The sequence below is a fragment of the Labeo rohita genome, chromosome 3 (assembly GCF_022985175.1).
Source record: "Labeo rohita strain BAU-BD-2019 chromosome 3, IGBB_LRoh.1.0, whole genome shotgun sequence".
NCBI lineage: Eukaryota > Metazoa > Chordata > Actinopteri > Cypriniformes > Cyprinidae > Labeo > Labeo rohita.
The window spans coordinates 44,439,674-44,448,461 of record NC_066871.1 but is presented as its reverse complement, the minus strand read 5'-3'; the positions used below and the strand labels follow the sequence as shown (position 1 = coordinate 44,448,461).

At 39.0% G+C, this 8,788-nt stretch overlaps 1 pseudogene; it reads right to left on the bottom strand.

Moving 5' to 3' along the window:
* Positions 1-7,328: 7,328 nt before the first annotated feature.
* LOC127162760 (GTPase IMAP family member 4-like) lies at positions 7,329-8,279 on the bottom strand (annotated as a pseudogene).
* Between the last annotated feature and the right edge of the window lie 509 nt (positions 8,280-8,788).

The window sequence follows — 8,788 nt, the reverse complement described above, 5'->3', positions numbered from 1 at the left end:
AGAGAACCTCTGCCTCTTGATCCTGGTGACACATTCAACTTTTTGCTCTTTACAATCACATTACTTAGATGCTCTTTTAAACACACATCATATTTTCCCAATAAAATGATCAGCTCCAAAAAATTTCCATGGTCAAGGCCATCATTGTCCAGGGTATACGCAGCCTCATTCTCCACCTGTCTGTAGCTTAGGCCCCTCTTTCCTATCACTTTTACGACCTCCACTACCCGTTCCAAAACCTGACGCCTCTTCTTGACCTGATTTCTGTGCTCTGTCAGCTGTCTGCCCCCCAGTAGGTTTTTGATGTCCGCTTTTGAGCAGTTTAAAAAATAAGCTTCACCACAATTTCTGTGTGCCATGCTTTTTTCATGCTCTTCCGATCTCTGGTGCACATGTCTCCAGTCTGACATTCCATTAATGAAAATGTTGGAGTCAGTTGGCTTGCTGAAGTCCAGACATAAAAAACAAAATAAAGCATGAGGTTCATGACAATATGTCAGCCACTTTCTGCTTTTGGCATCTTTACTGGTGAACACCTTCTTCACCGCAGTGTTTTTAGCATCCTGATTTAAAAACACCTGCATCATGGCAGGCTCAGGACGGGCAAAGTAGTCTACAGCCTGTTCCTCCCTGTCTCTCTCCTCCACTGCTAACTCAACCTGACTTGACTATACATAAGGACAGAGAGAGAGATGATTTAATAATTAAAATAATCAAATGGCATCATCTAAGTTTTTCTAGAGAAGGGCCGTCGACAGCCGTTATGGGTTTTAAAGGGTTAACATTAGAATAGTCAGCCAAAGTTGCAATTGAATAAGTTAACTCTACTAACCTAGCTACAAAAACAGTGCAGTGCTAGTGCAGTAGGTGACAATCTGACAGACTTTATAATAGCGACAACGATTATGTTGTTATTATAATATTCATTAATTTAGGTAAATCATCATCATCTTCGTCGTGGCCCAGCCAAGCCCACACACGCTATCCTCCTGCATCCGCCCTGATTAACACTCCCTCCCTGTTAAATCATGTAGCTACCATGCTTACCGTTTCAATTACACTCTCCTGCTCACTCTGTCCCTCCTTGACTTCACTGTCAGACACCTGCTCCTCTGCCTGGGTCACCTCTCCTCCATATGCTATGTTCACCTGTTTTTGCAAAGTGTCGTCAGGTACTGTTGGCTTGGAAACTGAAGCTACAGCACTAAACATGTCGGTTATTTTTGCACATGTTGAGGCATCAACCTCTAGAATTTTTATTTTTTTGGCCCGCAACTTCTCCGCACCCCCCTTGCCCTTGCGCTTTTGCTTCTCCATCCTAAATCCACTGATTTCTGGCTCTGAGCCACTGACTGCATCTGACACAAGAAACAGAGGGGGAGGGGTGGAGCCTGTTAAGAGATGATTAGGCCAGCCCAGTGTCAGTATGGAAAATGAACCAATGGGCCGCTGTCCCTGCTTTATGGGCCGGTCGTTGGCCAATTAAAAAAAAAAAAAAAATCATATTATATCGACCAGCCCCCAAGTGCGTCGGCCCACCGAGCATTTGCCCGGTATGCCAGATTACCAGTCCAGCCCCGATTCTGAGTGTCACAAGTTCAGACCATACAGATATATTATCTTAAATTGGAATTAAGCACACCCAATCTTATCTTAGTTTAATACTCTTGGTAGCTTAAGCAAAAATGCACTTCTCTATATTGCAATATCATGCTTCTGTGCTTAAATGCAACTTTTCTTTATAGCTAATAAAAATAAAATACAAGCAGTCATCTTTTTAGGAGGTCCATCTGCAAACACTTCCTTAATGTAACAACATTTGACTTGAGCTGCTCTCACCCCTTACACCACCACATACACTTACACCACCACTTACACTTCACATTTGTATAAGAGGGCAGCGGTTTGAATTCTCAATGTTTCCACATCTTCCATATCAGAATTTAATTCAAAATAAAAATCATTCAAAGCAATCAACTCTCTCATTAATTTTATTATTCTCTTGTTTATATATTCTTGTTTTCTTATCAATTGTTTTGTGTGTTTATTAGTTCTAAAAAGATAACTCACTGATCAAATCTATGTTTTGGTTATTCAAAATAAAGACTGTTTAGTTAGAATGTTCAAATGTTTTTTTTCTGGAATAGTTCATGGGTAGAGCAGTTCTGAATTGATATACGTATATGTAGTATATGTAGTATGCAGTGTCATTTGGAGTGTCTATATATGGTCTTTTTTGAAGGAATTTCTGGACTTTTCTTAAAAAAATGCTCCAAATGTTTTTTCCAAAGATTTTCTTGAAATAAAATACCCTTTTTAAAAATAAATAAATAAATAAAATTTATTTAAAATAAAAACTTTTACTTCAAAAAAGGCTTTTATTCCAGTTTTTTTTTTTTTTGTTTTTGGTTCTTTCAGAAATGCCATTTTGAGACAGATGCAAAATCAAGTCCACGTCAGACGGGTGGGTTGGAGAAGTTACAAATTTATTCAAAATGTTTGAGAAATGCAAACGAGTAACAGAATTATTAATAACTTAAAAATGAGAAAGTAAAATTTTTCAATAAGAATGTTCAATCCAATCATTGCACATAAGCTGCATAACGCAAACTCAATAAAAGTCATTCTTAATCAGTCCAAATCAAATTAAGTTAATATAATCTAAGAAATCTATAAATTGTATCAATCACACAAGTCTTACAAATCTTACAAATCTGAGAGGGTTAAGACGATAGAAGGTCTAGGCTAGTCTGTGAGCTTCAGAGCAGAAAAGGAGAAGAAGCAGAAGGAGAAGCTGAAGTTCTCTGCCTGCATATGCACTTATACCCTGTATTCTTGAGGAAGTGTGAAACCACCCAAAGAAGCAGGTTTCCTGCCTGCTACGTGACTAACTGTGATATATTAAAAGGTCACTGATGACTACATTATCTTGTGATGTCTGAAAAGAATAATTATACTCTGTGGTTTTTACACTCCCCAGAAGTGCAGAATGGACATTTGGTTCATATATCTAAAAAGCTACTGAAACTCAGATATGTGCAGTCTTCTTAAGATTAAAATAACAGACCTATGCACAAGATGTATGTTAGGCCAGACTTAAAACTTGACATAGATATCCACAAGGAAATGGGCCGAGTACAGACTGTACAGGTCTATTATGCACGTGCCAAAGTTAGTCACACAAAGAGCTCATTATGTTCAGTACATCTAGTACAGGGGTGGCGAACGTCGGTCCAGGAGAGCCGCAGCCCTGGATAGTTTTGCTTCAACCTTAATCAAACGCACCTAAACAAGCTAATCAAGGTCTGAAGGGTTACTAGAAAGCAACAGCCAGGTGAGTTTTAATTAGGGTTGGAGCTTAACTCTGCAGGGCTGTGGCTCTCCAGGACCGGAGTTCGCCACCCCTGATCTAGTATATGATTCTTATGAGTTGTTAACAAGGAATATTATAAGACTTATGAGTTATTAATAAGAATAATTCATAAACATTTGCATAGTTAGTTCATAATACATAACTTCTCGTATGAGTATGCAAATTTCAAAAATCCTAACACATCAGAGACCTACTAACCAAATGACTAAATGAGTCAAAACTATAGCTGTTGTTCTGAAATTGTTTTTTTCTCATGTGGTTTGGTAGGCAGACTAGTTATGAACTGATAACCATATTTGTATTATGTAGTTTTGACTCATTTTGTCATTTGGTTACCAGGTGTCCATTTGGAGTCTCCAGTGACCTTTTTTAATAGGACGCTTAGACTTTTTTTTTAAATTAAACCTTACGGAAACTACATTTTGGGGGAGTATCCTCCTTAAATTTGAATCAAAACATGGCCAGACATTCAGCTTAATATTTTTGGTGTTTTCAGGCCTTTAAAGTGTCATCCGTTTTTGCCTATGTGAAGTTCATTCAATAAAATCGGAAGTCACTTTCATATTTGACTCTGTTTTGCTCTAATGCTAGACTAATTTTGAGTGATTATGACACCAGGGTAACAAAATATCAAGTGTCTAGTTTCAAGTTCAGTTTTATAAATATAAACCATAGGGTTCAAGAGCTACGGACATTTTTGTTTGGGTATGTCGTATTTAAAACATTCTATGGCACCATTTGCCGCTGGATGGTAGACAGCTGTGCGTATTGGAGTAATGCCTCATTCTCACAGAAAGGTTGTGAATGCATCCGAAGTAAATTGTGGCACGTTATCCGTAACCAACTCTACCGGATATCAGTGCTGACTAAAGATGCCATTAAGAAAGTTGATCACAACCCCCGTGGTCACAGATGATGTAAAGGCCACTTCTGGCCATTTGGAATGGTAATTAATCAAGGTGATAGCGTACTTACAGTCCCAAACAGCAGTGTTGAATGGGCCAACAATGTCCATGCCCAGTTTACTCCATGTTACTACATGGTGCATCTGGGAAGGGTACTGGTTGGAGAGGGGTGGTAACAGTCCATGCAAATTTATCCAATTTTAGACACAACTCGCACAAGGAGACCTGCGTCTGGATCACTTTATCCATTCCAGGGAACCAGTACAGTTCTCGTAAGTGCTGCTTTGTCCGTACGATTCCCTGGTGACTCTCGTGCGCGAGCACGATCACTGTGTGTCGTAATGTCACTGGAACTACTAGACGGTGGTCTCTGAATATCACATTGTCCTTAACACTCAGTTAATTCCTTACGTGATAATAAGGCTGCAGGTCCGTATGCACAGCTTTTATGGAAGCCGGCCAGCCTTTAGCGATTTGAGTGCACACAGAAGTCAATTCAGGACACAAAGCTGCAGCAGTTTCAAACTCGCCCTGTGAAATCGCAGTCAAGGAGGTAGACGGCACTAAACTAGCTAGCTCTGGTTCATCATCGGGATTGGAAGCAGAGGTAAGAGGAAGGGGTAACCGTGACAGGCAGTCTGCTGGTTTGATGAGCCAGCACGATACACCACGTCGTAAGTGAAGAACAGCAGGTGAGCTGACCACCGTGCGATACGCATCCCGGCCCGTCCAGCTCTCCGTGTAGACAGCAAATTTGTCAATGCCTGGTAATCAGTGCGCAATGTGAAATGTCTTCCCCAGAGGTATGTGCGCCACTTTTGAACTGCCCAAACACAGGCAAAAGCCTCTTTCTCCACAGCTGAATAACGCCTTTCAGTTGGGGTTAAGGTTTGTGACGCAAATGCTACAGTGCGTTCACTGTGGTCCGGTTAATATCGCTCCCAGACCATAATCAGACACATCCGTAGACACTGTAACTGGCAGTTCTGGGTTAAACAGAGCAAGTGCTGGACAATCCACTAAGCATTTCTTTACATCCATGAAGCTTTGCTGGGCTTTATCAGTCCATTACAATTCAGAATCCTGGCGCAGGCATGCAGGAATGATTCAACGAGGGTAGCATACTTGGGTATGAACTTGTTATACCAGGATAACATACCCAGGAAGGAGCGCAGACTGGTGGCATCAGTAGGGGCTGGGTTATTGCTTGCAAATGTTCTGATTGGATTCCATCTCCATTCACCATGTGCCTGAGAAAGCGTAGACAGGACTGATTGAAGTTGCACTTTTTTTTTCGTTCATTCACAGACCAGCCTCACTGAGACGTTTGAGCACTTTTCCAATGCAATGTCAAATTTTTGCCATGTCTGTCCAAAGCAGATGATGTTATCCAAATAGTTCTGTACGTTGGGGATGCCTTTGAGTATAATTGACATCATTTTCTGAAATGTGGCTGGAGCGGATGCTAACCCATACGGGACACGGCAAAAACTTAACAGCCCATCATGTGTGATAAAGGCTGTAAGGTCGCGGCTATCTGGATGGAGTGGAACTTGATGCTAAGTGTTTTCCAGATCAATGGTGAAAGAAAACTGTTGCCCCCAACAAGGCAGCTAGGTGGTGCCCGAAGAAGAAAGCTGCATCAGCGGTGTCGGGGGAAGAGAAGCAGGTAAGTTGAAGGCTCGTGCAGAAGTAATTGTATTCTCTTCAGTGCAGAGCTGGAGGGCAGATATCAAGTCCATCCCCATTAACACAGTTCCTGACTCCACAATAAAGAAGGTAGCAAAACATTTGACAGTTTTTAATAACAGTGGCTGGCATACAGTCAAGCGCGTCAATAGGTGAGCGCGAGCAAGTAACTAATGGTGCACTCAATGGCTGCAGGTGAGTGCTCTTGAAATTCTCTTCATACACAGATCGAGGGAGAACTGAGACAGATCACTGTAAAAAGTGATGCACTATATTTACTCAATAAAATTGTGTCAACAGATTACAAGCAATATTATTAATTAAATTTAACACATAATGAATCAAATGAGATGCTTACAAATTAGCCATTCAAAATGAGTAAAATTAGACAAAAAATTAAGTAAAATCTAAACAAAAATATTGGTTTCATTGGAAACAAACAAACAAACAAAACACTATGCTAATGAATACTGTTATGCATGCCAGGCCAGTAGTTGGTGATCAAGAAACACCCTTCAACAACATAATACACATGAACATGACGTCATCTTTTTCACATGACATCATCTTTTTTTTTGTTTGTTTACATGGAGATGATACAGGCATCATGCTCAAAAGCTTGTGTTTTCAGGCCCCCGAAACAGAGCTGCTGAAGACACCTGATGTTAACAAACAATCACTGAAGGAGAAAATCATTTTTATGTTACCATTAAAGGTGGTCAGTGTTTGCTTTAGCTGTGCTTTGGACACTTGACTTTTTAACATTAGATATTGTTTGGCTGCTAAGTTAAAACAGCTAGACAAGCCAAAGATGGTTGTGTGGTGTTGGTTATGTTTTCTTCATCTTTGTCATTTAACCAGAATCTGTGTGTTACCTTATTGATTACAGCATAAACCAGCAAAGGACCAGCATAAACCAGCATCAGAACATACCTAACAGCATATGCTGTTTTTTCACCAGGGAATACAGTAATACAAGCACTGTACACAAAGTGTACAATATACATGATTCTAAAAAAGGCTGTGATTGAATGAAAAATACATGATTGAATGAAGAAAAAAAAAACTTTCACAAGGTACTGTATTTTAACTTTACTTTTGTCTTTTATCTAAGTATGATGGGAACTTTTAAAACACTGCTGGGAAATTCCTGTAGACAATAAAAGCAGGCTTATCAACGTACCATTCAATTATAAAAATACGCCCACTGTGTCTGTCGCTTTGCTCCCACCGTGACAATATCTTAAACAATGATTTTCACCCAACACAATGAAGCAAGATGGACCTAGCCAAATGAATCAGAAGTTACAAATCAAACGTTACACATAAGAGAACATAATTATTTACATACAAATTTTGTTTCATTCATCAGTTTCCATATGCTGGTATTGGTTGTGTATAAATTAGTCCAATGACAATTTAAGAGATTTTGATTTTCCACGAAGGTAGTTAATGACAGCATAAATATATTCCTTAAATTTTTCCCAAAAAGATTTATCTGTGGTCTTTTGTGCCCATTCATACATTTCATTAGTGTAGTAGCCTTGATTAATCTTTATCATTGTATCAATCTTCTGCAGTAGATCACTGACCTGCTGTCTGTCATTTAGATCTCTGTCATTGAGCACATGATAACCCTGACAGCTCTGAACGACTCTACTAACAAGCCTGTTCCCATCAATCTCTGCCTGTATTCTCTCTCGGATATGTTAATCCCCATATGTGAAGAGGAGAATAACATGCTTCAGCACATCTTTACCAAAAACCTCCTTCACTTGTTTGAACATCTCCTCCTTCTGCTTTGTGAATCTGCCAAATGGCACAACGAATAAAAACGCATGGACTCCTGGAGCAGAAAGAGACAAGCTCTTCGAAAACTCCACTGACAACTGCTCTTTCGGAAGGATAGTATCAAAAAACCCAGGAGTGTCAATAACAGACACAGATCTGCCATCAATCTTTGATCTCTCAACAGTAGTTACATTTGTAACAGACAACAGACTTCTTCCACATGTGAATCTGTTCTCTCCCAGGATGGTGTTTCCTGATGAACTTTTTCCAACTCTGGTTTTCCCTAGAAGGACGATATTAATGTTGCCAATATTCTCCTGAGGTGCTGCTACAGGAGTTTGAACAGGAAGAGAGAAAACTCAACCTAATGTGCGTAATATTTATATACAGTATGCTGTGTAATAGTGATGTGTGTGTTTATGTGGTCAATATATGATTCACGTTATTGTTATCATCTGCTGGTAAAGATTACCTGCATCATTTGAAGGCTGACTGTTGATCAGAGATCCTCTATAACGCATATTATTAGCCTGTGAGATTATTTGATTATCAGACACATTTATAACAAAGTATTATAATCATTCATCCACTTTTAAAAATGTAAACTGAACAGGAATTTTTATTATTTTAAATTGTTTCAGTTGTCGTTTTATATCTACCATTGTCTTCTGTTGTTCTGTTCTCAACTTCAAAACCTGAAAAAAAAAAATCTTGATAATTCATTCAATTAAAATAAAAATATTGAAAACATAATTTCAAACGTCAGTTTCTCTTTCACTCTTTTCATTCTACTCAGTGGAGAAAACAGACTGCACTGTTTATCTGTAAGCTTGAGCAAAACCGCAGCTGCTCTAAAAAGACGTGCCGGTTTCCTGTTTTTGTGCTGTTAGATCTGCAGACTCTTATTTCACATTACAGGAAATTATGTCAGATTAAATTTAATGTTTGCATATTTACACTGTAAACGTATTATTATTATTATTTTTCTTTTGTTTAGTTGACAGAGACATTGTACATAAAAAAAAAAAAA